The 18618-nt window shown below is 31.4% G+C and overlaps 1 protein-coding gene across 1 annotated transcript in view; it reads left to right on the forward strand.

The window, feature by feature from the left end:
* The window catches only part of LOC148621438 (semaphorin-2A-like), a 77360-nt gene continuing 58742 nt past the window's right edge, over positions 1 to 18618 (forward strand). Inside the window, exons 1-2 of the mRNA XM_088575822.1 lie at positions 1 to 145; positions 737 to 853. The gene's annotated coding sequence lies outside the window, so the exon portion shown is untranslated. The remainder of the gene's footprint in view (positions 146 to 736; positions 854 to 18618) is intronic.

Here is an 18618-nt window from a genome sequence, read left to right on the forward strand (position 1 = left end):
GTATGGCAATCCCTTGTTTATACCTGGATAAAGGAGATAAAAGTAAAAATTTATCAGACAGGTGTAATTGGCTAGAGAGCTCAGATAGCAGTTAAATTTGGCAGAGCCTTTAATCTTGATATTTTATTCGTACTGTAAATCACAGGTAAGTTCAGTGGAGGTGTAGCAGGTAAAAATTGCATTATTTGACATGCACTTATTTGCATTATATAAGAAAATTGTTTCTCATTGCATCCTTTTATGTTTGTATAATTTATTTGAAAAGTGTTAGCACCCATCCAAACAATTAGCATTTGATAGATAAATACTGTAATAATCGTACACTGCTTTTTAATAGATTTATGTTTGAAATTTTGATACCAACTGGAAGATTATATTATTAAAATGCAAAGGTGTGCATGAGTGACGTTAAAAACTCAGCTTGAACGTAACTCCTAAATGCACTGGAAATGTTTACATTGTTATTGTGCACTCTTCCTTTAGTAGATGTCCTGATTCATTAATTTCTTGTTACAAGCTTGAAATGAAATTTTAAAATCTGTGTATATTCTCACAATGTTGTTAAGATGGGGGTAAAATATTGGAGAACTGTGTTCCATTTATTACCTTCAGTTTATGTGAAAGTTTTAAAATAAGAACATTGTTTAATGTCGGGGAAATGTAAACTATTGTTGTGCCTTGTCTTATTAAATTCTCTAATCTTAGTATGATTACTTCTCCATGTTTTCTGCTACAGATGGTGTCATCCTCTTTAGCTGGTATTTAGAAGAATTGGTTACAGTGATCTTGGTTGAATATTAAAGGCATTTTCTGCTCATAATCAGTATAGCTGGCTTGAGAGCTTATTAAAAAGGTAATGTGTAATGATACAGTAGATGCCCCTTTTTTTACAAATATTAAAATAAATACTGTGATTATACTTTTTTCTTGCTGTGTATAAATTTTCACAAATTTCACATTCAGAAATTCGAAAATTAAGTACCAAAAATATTCATAAAGCATTAAGCATAAGGTATCTTTAAACTTAACATAGACTTAAATATAGTTAGGGAACAAATATTCGCTAACTCTTACTTTTGTGTTATTGTATCAGAAGAAATATGACATGTGAGGAAAATTTTAAATGTAAGAACAAATATTTTTAAGCCTAATTGACTACAACAATATTGTCACATTCTACATTGTAGAGAACAACTAACTGAAAACATTTTTTTGCAATGGTTTTAAATTGTGTGTTTGTCAGGCCCTCCTCTGCTGGTTTCCAGATGATAATTTGAGAAATGATCATTGAATTTTTTTGAGACTACACAGTTGTTTAGAACCATAAAATAAGGTTAAGTTTACTGTAACTGTATTAATTTTTGTGGTGTACTAATTTTTAGCTATTTTCGCAGTGGACAGAAAGCAGTGAAAAATACTACAAAGCGCTAATCATTTTTTGAAACCACAACAATTGATACCTGTGAATATGTTCATTTGACAGAGTCCGAAAAAATTAGCAAGTCGTTTTGAACATTTTGACATCCCCTTTCTTTTACCATTACGTGATTGGGTATCACTTAATGTTCCAATAATGCCCTTTTATTAGTACTTTTTCTTTAGTTGATCTGTACAAATAGTGTTTTGTTTAAGCATGCTGATATTTTCTTTTAGCTGTAAGGCAAATTCTAGTCTTAAAACAGTTGAATTGTTCATATTCACATTGTTACCAACTTATTGCACACTCTAAGTATAGCTCACATCTAATAAATCTTCAGCCTGTCACATCATTAAATAACTGAGTGCTTTAGAACTTGATTAAATCTTTGTAATTTTGAAGATTGAACATACTCAATAGCATTGTTTATTCACTCACTTTACAAAGGAATCTATGGGAACTCTAACTTGAGTGTCATATATCAAGCAATGGTTGTATTTATAGGACCAAGTGTTTGTTAAGGGGTCTGTTTGGTTGATAGAGTATCTAGGGTTATGTAACTATGTCAGGTGCTACATTTCTTGGGACGCTTTCTGTGCTCAACATGTTAAAAGTTTGAGTTTGGAGGTCAGAAATGTTGTGTGGTTGCTGTTGATAAAATATCTTGGTCTATTTTAATATGGATCAAAGTAAAGATTGTGTAATTCTTTGGTAATGGTCAAGGGCTGGGTTCTGAAGTATTACTACATTGTTCATGGCTAGCATGAAAGGCTTTGCTTTAGGACATTTTTACATCAGGAACTATATGCATTTATAATTGAGATTAGTCATATTCTACCAGACTATATTTTTAATTTTGTGATATGGAGAAAAGATACCCTGTTTACTTTGTTAATTTTTAGTATAAAAGATAACATGCTGCATTTGCACCATGACATTGATTGGGAGGTGTATTATTTAATCATAACAGAAGAAGTACGAGTTATAAATATATCATGTTTGTCATGATGGTAAGAAGAGGTAATAATCATTCTGCAGGAGAAAGGAAATAGTTTTAACTATAGAAAATTTAAGAGTCCATTGTATTAAGATCTTCAATATCTGATGAAAGAGTTATCAGGGGAACCAAGGTTATAGCAGTAATCAAAAGAATGCAATCCAGGGACAAAGACCAGACATGGAAAACAGACATACACAACAAAGAACATAAAGTAACTAAAATCATACATACAAAGTAACAAAAGCAAATGAGCAACTCTGACTCCACTAAACTGGGAGCATGGACCAGGTGCACCAGTAGGGTAAGCTTCCTATGCTTTTCTAGAAACACCAGCTGAGTTGCTCATAAAAAGTCAAGTCCCGGGTAGACAAGCGAGGAAAGGAAAACCATGACCTGTTGAATGAATCAGTTTTCATGGTGCAGATGGATACACCATATGATCCACGAGTTCATGATGACGACCATAAAACTTCTGTCGTGATGACTTCAATCTTGTACAACACAACCCTGTTCCAGAAGCCTATTTGTTAGAGTTTTAGCGCGATACAAAAAGTCTGCGTAGTTTCGGCAAGCTCTGGCATAACGTATGAGTTGTGATATGAATACTCTATATGCAGGTGCTGAAGGGATGTTGCCACAGATGAAGGGATTCTGAATGAAAAGTCATCACGTTTGTCGTAAAGTTTGGTCAATAGTTTTCCCTTACCATCAATTTCTAAGTGTAGGTCAAGATATGAGGCTGACATTACAGTGTCTGTAGTATCCGTTATCTCAAGTTCTTTGGGGTAGATGCGATGAATCAAATCCCCGAAATTAGTATTGTTTAAAGATATGTCATCTATATAGCAGAAACTGAGATTAAAGGTTCTAGCCAAACGATATTCTTTCTTTCGGATCAAATCAGCTATAAAGTCAGCCTCATAAGAGTGAAGGAATAGGTCCGCAAGTAAAGGAGCACAATTTGTTCCTATTGGAATGCCGACCGTTTGTTGAAAAACAAGTCCACCACACTGGACAAATATATTGTCAATTAAAAATTCCAGCATTTTGTAAACATCTTCCTCTGTATATTTGGAAGATGATTTGGAATTATTTCTTTCAAATTATGAGGAATCTCTACCAAGAACTATATATTTGTATCTAGGTGTACCATCTATTTTGGAAAAACAATGATGTATAATGCTTTTTAAGTCAGGATTGTAACTGAGTATGGAATAGAAGTCATGTGATAAGACTAACAAGACCTGTTTCTTAGCCATGAATGTCGATCGACCTAACAATTCAAGTACATGATTTCTTGGTTTGTTAAATGCTATCATTTTAGTCACAAATATGAAACTGTAAAGATAACAATTTTAAAGTCATTCAATTTTTCTTTCCACATGATTTTTATACATTTATAACCAGTGTTTTATATACAAGTATTACAGTTTTTTTCTCATTTTTAGGAGATTGGGTGAAAAAAAAAACATATTCCAATTCTGTCCTAGGGATGCATTTTGCCAAATTGGTAGGCCAAAACTGTCATAAGAAAGTAAATAGATGCCTTAAGCCTTTAATGTGATCCATTAAAACACATTTCATATTTGTACCCAAGATGAAATATCTTAATAGCAAATATTAACCATATATATAATTTATGTTCCTTTAAAATTTTATCAAAATCAAGTACTTGTCTTATGCTATTTATGTTACTGTCAGATCCACAATAGATTAAGCTGTTATAATTTTGGATGGGTAGTTAAGAGTTTCTGGACCAGTAGGTATTAAATCTCTCCATTGTGAAGTGATAACCATTTATAGGTTTAGAAGAACAGTGGATCCACTCTGGTGGAAAATAGGGATAACTGTTAAACCTATCTTTACGTTCATTTCAAGATTTTTCATTACCCATGATTAGACTTAATCTTTAATAAAATCAAATTTATTTATTTCTTATCTTTTTATTGTTTGATATTAAACTTTTTTTTAGCTTTTAAGAAGTTTTAGAGCAGCCAATATGCAATTTGACTGACAATGTTTCATTCAAATATAGAGATTGTAAAATATAAATAACAAAAGCATCCATATCAATCTGATATTTTTACATTTAATAAAACCAAACCAATTTTACATATTTCTGATGTTTTTATTAGTTGATATTATACTGTTAGAGTTTTTTTTATAAAGAATATTTTTGAACAGCCCTATGTAAGTTGGTTGGCTAAGAAATAGGTCTTGTAAGTCTTATCACATGACTATGTCCCTAACTCTCATCACATGACTTTGTCCCTAACTCTCATTCAAAAGCATAAGTTGTGGTTGTTTAAAGAATACATATTTAGTATAATCTTAAAAACCGAAACCTCTTCTGCGTAAATATGATAGTAATAATATGATCCTTAACTACTTTAAATTGGGGTATTTCGGTGTCAGGTTTTTTTTGGTTTTCTTTATAATTGTGCATGTTAAAATTTGATGTGTTTATTTTCGCCTTTTTATCAGAGTGAAAACAATCTGTCTAATTCTAATGCAACAAATCTCCTGTATTTTCTTGGAAGGGGGGGGGGGTAATAATAATAAATACATTTATAAACTTTTCTTTTTTTTATTTTAAGGTTAAGGGGGGGTCACTTTAGGTAAGCAAACAATGCATTTATTTCTACATAGTTTGTTGTTTGTTCGAAATGATAAACATCAATATATATTGGCAGTCTAAATACTCGCATGCGTCATATTTTGGCATGTTTAATTTTTGTATTTTTAAAGGAAACGCTAAATAAACCAAAATAAAACTACAACCACAATATTGCTATTCACAGTATTTTCACACTATAATAAGTTTGATTATTGCACAAAACATAAAAGTTCTGGTAACTGTCCATCAGATTGATGTACTCAGGAATGGTAAACTCATAACACTAATTGGTCATTGGTTTTCAATCCTTTTAACTGTAGAAAATTCCAGATAAAAAAAAAAAATCTAGAATAGCTATACGTACAAGATCACAATTAATTCCCCTTGACATTTCGTTGTATATGAGTATAGTTCCTTTTTTTTAAGTGTGTTTCTTCCTGATTTTTTTTCTTTGCTGTCATAAACTTTATTGCTTAGTACTAACTGCAGAAATGTAGGGCAAGGATCAAATTTACAAGGTTTTTTTTTTCATTCCGCAATTTTATTTGGAAGTTGTGATTTGGTCCTTTGAAAGAAGGTCAAAATTTAGGACATTTGGCAGTGGTCACTTTTCATGTCTACAGGGACTCCGAAGCAAAGTTGCTAAAAATGAAATATGATGGTGAATTTTTCTAGCACTCTTATAGAAATCTGCTTTTATACATGTTTCCATATTGGTGAAGTTTGAATGAGTTTGAAGCGGTGGAATTTTTTTTATATGTCAAGATGGGTCTGTTGAAATGCATTACGAAATTAATTGTGTCCTTGTACCAATTGTATTGAGATCATTGATATAGTGCATTCATATCACCTGGTCTGATAACATGGACCACATTTCTCATGTTATTTTTGACACCCGACCTGTTTTTTTATTGCTTTCTAAACATTGTACTGTTTCCATTATTCATATTTCGGACTATTTTTATAAAGAAATTGCAACCTGGTACATAATATAATCATTTTGATCTTGAAATCAGATAAAGAAAAATTAGCATCTTTAGAAAATAAATGACAAGGCTAGGGGTAAAGTGGGTACAGGGTACTAAAGGAGTAGCCCTTTTATATCAGGTCAGATTATAACAAAGTTTCTTTTGCATATTAATCTTGATAACGATATGATTTAAGTATTGTTTCTGGTAGAGGGAACATGTGATTGACTGATATTATTTACAAGTTGATATATAAGGTATACTTTAATTAAAAACTAATATCACAGCCCTGATTCGCATCAGGCTGATCACTATCGACACTTGACTCTGTTCTTGTTTGAGTGGATTATCTCCCTTTTGACAAATAATGACATGATTTTTGGTTCAAAGTTCATTGATTCTGAAACACAAGTACAAAGAAACTTTTCTTATGAATAAGCACATACAATTGTTGCTTCTTACTTTTTATGATTTTAAGCAATTCTAACTTATTTAAATGAGTTCTAAACTATTTTAAGTATGAATTCATATAACAATACACTCAATTCACCCCTTCAGACAAGATTTATTTTTCATTGGAGTTCCAAAAGGAATTTTATATGAAGGATTGATGTAGCACTTCGGCCTACTCTCTGATCTGGCCCTGAAAATTATTTTTTTTAACATCCAGCATTTTAGTTACTTTTCTGTGATTTAAAAGTTAATTTGTATTACTTTGTATGTTGAGAAATTCAAGGAATGAGACAAACAATCAGGTTTAAAAAAAAAAAACACCTTAAAATAAGTACAGCACCAAAATATCCTTGTTCCAAAATTATTAATTTATATCATATATTATATTCTTTTTGTATATGAAACAACCCTTCCCCCAGAAATATTTCACTGAGAATATTTAAAATGGCAAATGTTCTTGACCTTAAGGTTACACAAATGATGCGACAGGAGTGGACACATGGTTTTCATAGTATTACAAGGACATATGACATCAAGAAATCTATTTAATCTAGCCAATTTAGATGCTCATAAAGGGAGATAATCTAACTAAAGTCTTTTACATGGTGCTGTAAAGTTTATTACTGCAACTCTCTTCAACAATTGAATAGATTGTGATGAAACATTATTGCACAGGTTGGCCATCAAATGTGGATATGCATGAAGCAAGGAAGTACTATTTAGTAATTGTCAGATAGAAAATCTAACCAGTGGGTTTTATATGGGGTAACTTGTAAGTGCAAATTCTTTTAAGCCATTGAATGGGTTTTGATGTAGTTCTGTATCAAGATTGGACATCATATGCTGATTTGAATTAAGCTGGATGATTATTTTGAATACTATAATAGGAAGATAATCCAATTTAAGAATAGGAATATTTAGGAAGTTTGGTTCAGACTAACAGGTTTCAGGGTTCATTATTTCTATGATATACCACTACTGCTAATTGTATCAAGACTTTCAGCTTACTTCTGTTATTTTTGTCGGTTCTGTTGGAAATAATTAGCCTATTGACCAGCCTTCCACATACCTTTATTGGCAAAGAATGTTATTAAACACCTTTCTGGTAAACTTTGTTAAAGAAATTTCAAGTAGTATCTTAATTACAGGTGTGAAACTCTACATTTGTATAATTTGAAATAAAATTGCTGGTATGGCAATACAATGTAATATTTTCATTGAAAATAATTTTGAAAAAAAAAAATATGCATAAACCTATTAATGTTTGCTCTTAGGCGCTGTACTTTAATACAGATTAGGATCACTCTCTAAAAACTATTAAAATATCTGTTGTGAGGCATTATAGTAATTAACCTGGTTATGACAGATTAATGTAGGTGATTAAAACCTTACTTTTTCTTTGATCAACCACACATTGAAAACATGTAAAAAATTTAACAGGTTTTTGCATAATTTAGAAAGCCCATTGGGATAAATTCTTTTTGTTTCTACCTGTGTAAGTTAGAAATTGAGCACTGTAGTTAATTGATACAATAGTTACAGTGGGTTGACACAGTCATTGGTTCTTTGGCAGTTGGTGCAGCAAGTCATAAAAATCGATAAAAGAATAATTAATTTAACAACTTACTTGGATATCAGGCTAAGTCTAAAGTGAAACCAGACTGCATGTACCTTTATATTTTTATATACACCACACAAAGTGGAAGGCATGCAATGATCATATGAAGTCTGTCTATCAGGCCCTAGTTTTCAATTGCAACTCTTCTGAAACCTAAGTGGAATTTGATCAAACTTTTGCATATTTTTTATCACATAATGATGTTGTGAACCTGCGATTTTATTTTTTCCAGTTGAATGACTTTAGGGTTTTCCTGATGCAGACTTTTTAGTCTTTTGTTGACCAAGGTGGAACAATCTTCCATCCACAACTCTTCTATTATGCTGAGTGCAGTTTAATGAAAATTTCATGATGTAGCTTCTGGTGAGGGATTTTTGAAAACATGTGTATTACCATTTCTTTGAACAGTAATTTTCAAATCAAAGTAATTGGTGTTGGCTTTTGTATTTGGGTTCTTGGAAGTATTTTTTTTAGATGATGGGTAAATTTCAAATTTTTCAAATTTATTGTGAAATAATGAGTGTTATATTTAATTAATTTAATAAATATTACCATTTTTTATTTTCTCAGGAAAAAATACATTTTGTTGAAAAAATGAAAACATGTCATGATAAGAGATATGGTGAATATGTCAAAGAAGCAATAAACCCAACGGGATGAAAATGTATATATTCATAGCATTTCTGGTATCAACCAGAGTGAATGGGGTGATGTGATTAGTGTCTTTCCTTAGGTAAACTTTCTGATATTTAATAAAATTTCACTTTAATTTACATCAAATCCCATTTAATTCACACATTATGAGGAGATCATCAGAATTTTAAGTTCCATGGTTTAAGAAATGATCAGGTTATATTTATATATGTGAAGGCCTTGACAAGGGGTTACAGGCCCTAGTTCAAGCATTTTATCCTCTTAAAATTTCAAACTGATACTGCACAAACAAGAAAGGTTATCTTTAACGATATGGTAGGTTACAATTTTTTGTTGCCATTTAGAAAATTTAAACAAAAGAGAAATTTCACCTGAAAAGGTCTTCCAGATCAGCCACTTACAAAATTTGATGGACGTTTGATTAAACCAACTTACTCAGCTGGAATTATTGGGACTTAAGTTCAAGAAGGAAGTCGTGGACCCATCATAGTATTACTGCCACACTTGTGGTCCAGTTCTAGTGCCATGATATAAATCCCAAGCTAAAGTCTCCTAATAAGATCTTGAGTTTTAAAACGTGGTTTGAAATGCTTATAGATCTGATTGAGATACGCTAAGTCCTCTCAATGAGTTCAAAATTTTAATGGGGTTCAAACTGTTTTGAAATTTAATAAAAACAAGTCCATTTAACTATTATCCATTTTAAAGAATAACTTTTGTCACATTTTTCAACTTAAAAAATAGAATATTTTAGATTTTTGAATTATCTAGAAAACTTTGGCTGGTTGAGTATTGAAGTATTGTGCCGAATACATCTTTTGAATAAAGTCAATCAATCAGTTAAATTTATCAAGTCCCTGTAAGAACTGTTTACAACTTGGTGAAGTGTAGTTCCAATCTTTGATATAGTCTTTGGAAACCCTGGAGTAAGAGTGGGTTCTCAAAGAGCTTCTGAAATAACCATTGCCTTGAACAGTATCACCCAACTGCATTGAACATCTCTGCCCATAGTTTTCATTTTTTAATGTTTCTTCTATTTTTAATCTTGAGTTTTATGTGAAGAAACAAGGTGTCTAACTTCTGTTACCAGACCAGGGTCTAGTTTTGTCACAATAGATTCTCAATTTACACATGACTATGAAATTGGCCATTAAGAACCTATTAATAATTGTACAAATGGGTCTAGTTTTACCTTCACACTGGGTGGCTGTTGACAATTACATGTGAATTCCAACATTTTAGCAACCAGTAAACAATTGCTTTATACATAGTTATATTTAGGACCAGAGAATCATTAGTATTATAAGGCAATGATCTATCAATCAGGCCTCAAACATTACTGTTGTAAACAGGTACATTTCAGAAAAAGTTAATGGATGGATAGATATATTTGCTACTATATCATTGTTTCTAATTTTTTAAAGAGTGAAACAGGTGGCGAAGTAAAAGTCATTAAGTGGTTACCTGTTGCACTATAGCAATGTCTTCTCACACCAGGGATGGTTTTTCAAATCTCTCTTTTTTTCAACACTTTGCAAACAAAGTTGGGGAGGGTATAATTGAATTACATTGTCCATCTGTCTGTCTTTCCTATGTCCCTTGTAAGTACTACTCTCTCTAAACCATTCAACGGAATTTAATGAAAATTTAGATTAGGCATGATTCATAATTGATCGTGAAGCAAGGCAATTTACTGCATACTTCTAAGGGGAGATAATCCAGCCTATGGATTTTTAATGTTGTAGATGACGATATCTCTTGATGAACTCACTTAGTTATATAACAGGTTATTTTGGTAGGTGTAGAATTCGATGATTTTGAGGTAAAAAGGTATGTGAAAAATTTTGGCAATAAGTGATTAATTTGGCACTTAAACCTAGGGTAAAATTTGCAGAATTTATTTTGGTAGTTTTAGAAAGACAGCTAAAATATCCCAAAATTAGCACCTGCTAATATCTGCTATATATGGTACCTTTCAGACTGCTTGAGATAAAAGACTTACTTCTCCAGACTGTACAATTAATATTCTTCTCTAGTCTGTTACTCTGTTATAAGTCTTATATTTCCCCTTTAGATTAAGTCCAACTCAACATACTTTTTTTAAACATTGGTGTTATTATGGAGCAAACATTTTTTAAAAATTTTATATAATTTTCATTTAGTTGCCATTAATGAGTTCTGGGCCTGGTTACATAAAAAAATCTCAAATTGAGACTTCCCTAAACACTCTTTCTCTCAACTCAATTCCAATCAATATGAATTTGAGGACAAACTCTAGGATTTGAAGAAAGTCTCAATTTGACATTTTTTATGAAACCAGACCCAGCCATGTGGTTTTGTGAAATGCTGAGATCTTGACTGTATGATCATTTTACATAGCTTTTTTGTGAGGCTTGAGTAGATATTTAAAAAAAAGAAGAAAAAAAACAAGTTTGGCATGTCATTGTAACCTGCTAGCTTCTTAAAAGTACATTTTCCATTCAAAAACCTGGAGTAGTAAAAATTTTGATTGTATTTAAAAGCATTTGTTTGAAGGTACATTTCATTTTTATGTTCCTATTTAACAAAGTAATGATTAGGGCTAAGGAGTTGTTGTAGGTCTCTCCAGGCAAGGTCTTAATCTCTCACTAAACCTAAACTTTACAATTTTTTTTTCTCTCAGCTCTCAATAGAATAAAAGATAATGCATTATGAAGTTATATTCTAAGTTAGGATTAGAACACTTTTGCTATTTAAAACCTTTCTTTTGGTGGAAATACTTGACAAAATCTCCAAATATTTGTCAAGATTACAAGTATTTAGCCTACTCTTAATAACCAATATTTGTTTATCCTTAGTAAGTAGTCAGAGTAGGTCAACTTATTATGACAGATTTTGAAAAATAAAACGCTTGAATTTTGATTCAAAGAAAGTTATTTTAATTGGTTTAAAATCTTAAATTACTAATGAGAAAATATATGCCACCCTCAAACCATTTTATGGAAGGGAAACCTTCAAATACAATTAGAAGTAAATAATCCATTGTGAAATATCAATTAGTCATGATATTGAGGTTGGTCAAACAGTGTCAAAAAGATTCATAAACATTTATTTTTGCCTATCAATATTTATTTTATTGAATACAATTTAAAGTCTTTGTAAATATTAATAGAGTCGTAATTTTGTCCATTTTGTGCCATTCCTGAGAATAAAGGAGCAAATAATGGAGTTTACTTTTAGAAATTTGAATTAGAAATTAAGACTTGCAGTGTGATGGTAAGAATTCATATGAAATATTACTGATTTCTTTTCCTTTGTCATGACAGTTGATATGTCATTATTTTGTAGACTTTATGACAGGATATAAAAGGGATTATTTTAACAGGACTCAAATAAATCTCAAGTATTATCGAGAGCATTTCTTAAATTTCATTCTTGATTCAAAGGAATATTTAACTTGTGCATATTTTCAGTTGATACAGACTTATAATTTTTTGTTGAGTATTTTTTACATTTGAACATAAAGAATTGTCATTTGAAAAATGCATGGTTACCTTTTGAGATGATAGATGTAATGTTGACAAGGAGATTTCATCATTTCAAGTTTGAAAATTTGTAAGTAAATTATAGATTGAAAAATGTTTGTAGTCAGGTTTCTAAGTATTTATGGCTGTAAAAATTTTCAAAAATTAATTTTTCTTAAAGATAATTTCAATCAGTGTATGTGAAATGTCTGCAAAGGTCACAAGGAATAGGATATGTAATGAAATAAAATCTGCCATTTTTAATTAATCCATACCTTCTTAACTATCACACCTTGCAGAGAGTTTTAGAGTGGGTGCAGGTGTACTAAGTCAAGGGTTCGTCAACATAGAATGTAGAGATTAAATTTACTTTCAGAGTGCCTATCAGTTTTCAAAAGAGATTACTGTATTGGGACTCAAGGGGTGAGTTCCACCTGGCACATACCTGTTTTGGGCCAACATCCAATTGCCAAAAATGAACTTTTTGATACCAAGGTCTAATTGTAATGGAGTTGACTTTTATTGATCTGTAGAAATATATGTAATTGAATTTCTAAAGCCTGTGCTTTACTTTAAATACTGGTTTGTTCATAATATGATACTGCACTTTGGCTGAAATCAGGAATATGCGTTAAAAAAATTATTAGCCTCAAACTTGCACATTGAATATTCACACATAAAGAGCAAGTGAAACCATCGATTTCTCTCATTTTGAAATGTAATTAACCACTGAGGCTGTCTTCAAGAGGGAAAATTGGCTTGGTCTAAATTGCTAGGGGTTTAAAAATTCAGAGCTTGTAAAAATCATTTGACTTAGACTCTTATCCATCTGTGCTGTGTAATTATCAGTGGAGTGAAGTGTGCCTTGACGGAAAATGTCAACTAAGGTCTTGTTTGGCTCATGTCATCGTATATCCTGTTCTAATAACATTCAATTCTTTTATCTGCACTACGAGATTAGTACAGTGGAGAAAAAGGTGGAACTTAACAGACTTACAGTTCAGCTGAGTCAAAAAATATTTGAGGAAACGGGAATATTTTTATTTTTTTTTCCATTTAATTTCCTTGCATTAGTGTGTATGTTTTTGGTAAATGACGATAATAGAAATTCTAAATTTTTTTTATTTTGAGTGTTGGTTTACATTTTTTTCTAATTAATATCAAAAGAGCTAGGTTAGTAGTGAATGATAGTCCCATTCGGCAATACCTTGGATGAGTTTGCTACTCTTCCTCTATGAGGAGGGTACAGACTCGGCCTAAGTTACCACAAGTGATGATAGTCAATGAGTATTCAAGTTCTCACTCAGTGATTTTACTTTGAAGATGACAGCTGAAGTTTGGCATCATTGTGGCTATGACATTACCACTGAATTATGTCCCTATCTGTTTTGTACAATTGAAAATAAATAGGCACAGTAGTTAAAAAAAAGCTTATTTTTACTTATGCTTATGAATAAATGCTTCATGCTCTTAACCAAATTAACCAACAGACTCAAATAATTAAGGGATCTCTCTAATTCCCTGTACTAAATATCTTAAACATTATGTCAGAATGAATAAATTAATTTGCTAGACACTCCTTTTGTAATCTTCTGCCTCTTTATAATATGGTAATAGCTGTTTTAGACTCCTAATACAACCATCTACATCTTTAATGTGGTAGATATGATTGAGGTAATTTTATGGTTGCATTGATCAAGCATGTTTCAATCTCTTTTGGCAGTGACACAAATCCTGTAATTTGAGTCATAATGGCAAGTTGTATCTCATATCTGTGAACATTCACCCACAGACTTTGGATTTAAAGTTCTGTTTTTATTTAATTGTAATTGCACTTATTTTTATATATTTTATACAGCTTGAAAACGAATTTATGGGCAAGTAGTTCTTATACCCCACCAAATTAAGTTACAAATGTATTATGTATTTTCTTGGAAAAGTTACATGTCCGACTGTCTGTTTATCCCACGACAGTTTCCAGATGATAACTTGATATTTAAGATATTGAAGGACCTTTTTTTTCAAATGTTGTATAGTTATTGAGTATAATTAAATACAGATCAAGTTTGAATCTCTGTTTGATCATATTATAAACACAAAACTAATGGCAATTGGAAGTTTTTTGTACCCACCAAAATTGTTTGCAATGTGGCACAGAATCATATGAGGTCCCATTAGATGCCCTCTTTTCTGTCTGAATGCCTGGCCTTGTAGGAACTTTTTTTTTTCAGAAGATTGGTTTACATCTTCAATGAAACAATATCTGCCAGCAAAGCTGGTAAATATGGTGTTAAGTAAACCTGATGCTGCCTCTTTCTGCCTCTAACGTTCAAATGTAGGTCTCAAGATTTCTCTTTGGTCATGTGACCATAACAGGACAACTTATTACATTTTTTCTTGGCATAATATAAACATGGTTATTCTAAGAAAAAAAGCAGGGTTATATGGCAGAAAGTTGGTATACCTGGTGCAGTTGAAACACTGTGCCTGTAACTTTTCCTGATGTACAAATATAATGTTGTGAATTTACCAAAACTGATCGCCTTGGCATACAAATGTATTTTATTCTTGGCACAGAATGCTAACACTTCTTATAATTTGTCATCATCATAAACAAAAGAAAACATCTGCTAACATTCAGTGTAGCACTTTTCTAATATTAAAGTATAGTTCACATTCTACATGATAAGTAACAGTATGTGCCATTTTAGGGTTAGTTGAAATTTTCCTAACAGAAATGATGACTCATTTTCATATTAAAAATGTCACTAAGCATTTTTGTTACAAGATTTATTTCAATGAAATTTATACATTTATTATTCTTTTCGAGATGTAAAAAGTAGATTCTCGCGGAATGGTTTTAGCTGTGATTTTTACAGAAACTTGATTTAAAAGATATCACCTGTGTTGTAGGTTGGTCCTATCTTCTTTTACATTTTTATTGACAACAAGATTGCAAGAAATATTTCTTTGTGGAATTTTCAATATATTTCTTTGCTGTTGTGTGACTTGCAGTGATAGATCAGAACAAGTGATATATGATACTGTTCAGGTTTTTATGCACTTAGGGAAAGCAAACACAGAGTATGTAACTGTCTTTCTTAAGTGTTCAATAAGGATTCAATGTGTTATGTATTGCAATGAAAAGTTTACACCAAAGACAGGTATATTTATACTAGGAACATTTTTATGTCAGAGATTGTTTGCATAGGGATTGACTTGTGCAAATTGCAAATATAATCTTACATATTTGGATGTGGAGATTTGAACATAAACCTTTGAGTTCTATGAGCTGCAGTTTTTTATTACAATTCTAAGGTGACAACAAATATTTGTCAAGACTGCAATGACCTTTTGATGTGAGTCTGTATGGGGTGTGAAAAAATATTTTTTCTCCATTTTCTTCACATCTCTATTATACAACAATAGAATCTGTCAATTTTACCCTGTGAAGGATTAGGATACAACTACTTAATTTTTGTGATGTATTATTTCAAAATAAATTATATTTCTTTTTTTTTTTTTTTTTGGTTTTCCACCATGACTTTCTATCCTGCTGTTTAACTCAAATTTGATGGCAGGCTTCATGATATCCCCTATATAGTTTAGAAAAATCTTTATGGAGGCTAGACATATTCTCTGTTCACTGTAAGTGCTATTCACATTCTCAAACAAATACAAAACCCAAGGTTTCTAATGGGTTCTGTCATAATTGAATTTTGTGTAATAACTTATAGAGGCACCAGATGGTTTGGCTAATTCTCTTTTTTTTAAAAGTGTAACCTCACAAGTTATGGATGGCAACTTTTTATTATTATACCTCTGTTTTACCCTTGTCCATGTTTCTGTAACACTTCTTCCCCACAGTGACTTGACAGGTGTAAAAATCAGGAAATACAAGCTGGTAGTCCAGACTATATTTTTATTTAATATTTTCTATGTGTACAACTAAATTTTACCCAAAAGATTGGTAGCCCAGCTCAAAATCTAGTAGCCATGGGCTACTGGTCAACTGCTAATTTTTATCCATTGAAATTTAAACGCTTTCTTCCTATAGTTATGCCATATGATAAGATTTATTTTCAGAAAAATATGACAATAACTTCCTGTTTACTGAGGACTTTGTTTCTTTTCCCATATATTGTGATTGAAAGCGGGGGTATTACTAGTGAGCCATCTCTCACAGATTTCTTGTTCTTCAAATTGTGAATTAAAACTTGCTTAAAACAGTATCAATGTTGCAAAACTTCCTCGGACAAATTTTTTTCAACCCAGTGTTTTGGAGTAGAAAAAGTATACCACAAATCAAATATTGTTTCAAGTTGTCATTGCAATTCTGCTATCAGCTAATCTAAAGCTGACATTTCTCAAAATTAACCATTCATCTGAAGCCCTTGAAATACAGAGTGCTTAAGCTTCATTTAAACAAGAAGAAAGTCAAGTTACAGAACCATGCCAAAGTAAGCAAATTTTAATAACAAGAGGATATTGGTCTGATCATTGTAGAAGTATGTTTATTATTCTTTCAAACAAAAAATTCTTTTATGTTATTTCTCTCTAAATTCAAATACATATGAGCAACTTAAAAAAATCTATTTGATCTACATCAGTGGCTTGAAACAGAATCTTGATTTGACACTGTGAAGTAAGTTTGTACTCTTGAATTTTGTGATTTTATCATTTTTGAATGACATGGAAGGTCAAAGTGTACTGTATCATTATTTTACATTGGTCATTGACCATGTTTCATGATCAATTTTTAATGGGGCACTGTCAGCAGAAATAACTGCATCATCATCATTTTCTTTTTTCACCTTTGCTTAACTGCTGGCTCAACTCTGCAGAATCTTCTGTCCAATGTAGGCCTTCTGTTCAAACAAGTAAATTCAACTCAAACAAGGTATAATTCTCCCTATAAGTTTAGAAATCAACATTCCTGATCCAAATTTTTCTGGGTAGTTATTATTTGACCAGTGAAATACTGATATGATTTTTTTTCCTCTGATAAATAGTTATCGCTTTTTAGTTTGAAATGTCAAAATGATTGTTGTAGAATGTGTAGTAAATTTTTGTACAATCTCTTGGAACTGTTCCACTAATACCTACTTGACAAATATTACAACACCATAAAACAAATTCAATTTATCTAAATAGACAGGTGCCATTTTGTACTATCCAGGAATGTCTAGCCACAGTAGGAAAGAGGAGATAATTTTCGGCTTTTTGACCAATGGGTTCTATAGAAGTATTGTTAGTACTGGGCAATGAATATCTGATCATTTACACAGTATCAGATAACTGTAAACAACCATTAGGACTATACATAGAAAAGTTAATTTTATTTTGTGCCCAGAAGCTAAGGCATGAAACTGTCTGATTTACAAAGTAAATAAATTTATTTAAGCTTCTTAAGAAAGGGGTGATACATTCTAACATCAAATGTCACTTAGGTCCCCTGTAATTATGTTTGCTAAAGAGTTAAGAGATGGATAAGGCTTGAGGTCAATTTTTGTTATGCTTTGGTCTTACTTTCTGCTGATGGATTGCATTTCATTTACAAAATTTTTATTTTAATTTGAAAATTAGCTATGTAAAGCTTAGTCTATTGTATATTTTCATCTGCCTGTTAATGCAGTCAACCCAAGCAACCCTGACATTGTGATAAATGCAAGAGTTGTTGCGACTGATATGTGGTTATTAATCTGCTAAAGACACTGCTAACAGATAGAGTAGATTTGGGGAAAAGTCTACCCCTCATGACTGATCTTATATAAAAAAAGACCTTCTTTTTTAATTTCATTTAGTCTATACATGTAGGATTTAAAAGTAAGTGTTGAAAGAATCAGGCAAAATGGAAAAAATCAGAAACATGCATGTCAAAACCCCACCGATCTGACAATGTAACATCACTTCTCTATTTTTGCTTTGCTCAGAAATTTTTTCGATAGTGTTAGTTAGAAAAATGATGTTTTTGATAGAGTTATCTGCCCTTGAAATATTCATTTTCAGTGCATTTCAGTGAAATTATAACTCAATGCACCAACATGATATGGAAAATATTGTCTTTTTCCCTGTATTCTGATGGTGCAGATAGTCAAATTACCCATCAAAATGATGGATTTTTTCATACCATGTTTCACCTACTGCCTGATTCTTATGGATACTGACACTTAACAACTCTTGATTCTAATGTTTGTTCTGTTGAGCTTTTTGAATAGCCTATCAGATATTGGTTTAAAATCTATTTGCAAGAGAAAATCTGGGTATTGAATCCATTTTAAAAAAAAGTCATTTGAATAGAATGTAGAATGTTCTTAGATCCTATAGGAATTCATTCATTATCTGATACCTTTATGATTATATTGATCTTATGATGATCATATGGCTA

Source organism: Perna viridis, chromosome 3, assembly GCF_037379345.1.
Source record: "Perna viridis isolate PV_CMFRI_1.1 ecotype Kerala chromosome 3, ASM3737934v1, whole genome shotgun sequence".
Taxonomy (NCBI): domain Eukaryota; kingdom Metazoa; phylum Mollusca; class Bivalvia; order Mytilida; family Mytilidae; genus Perna; species Perna viridis.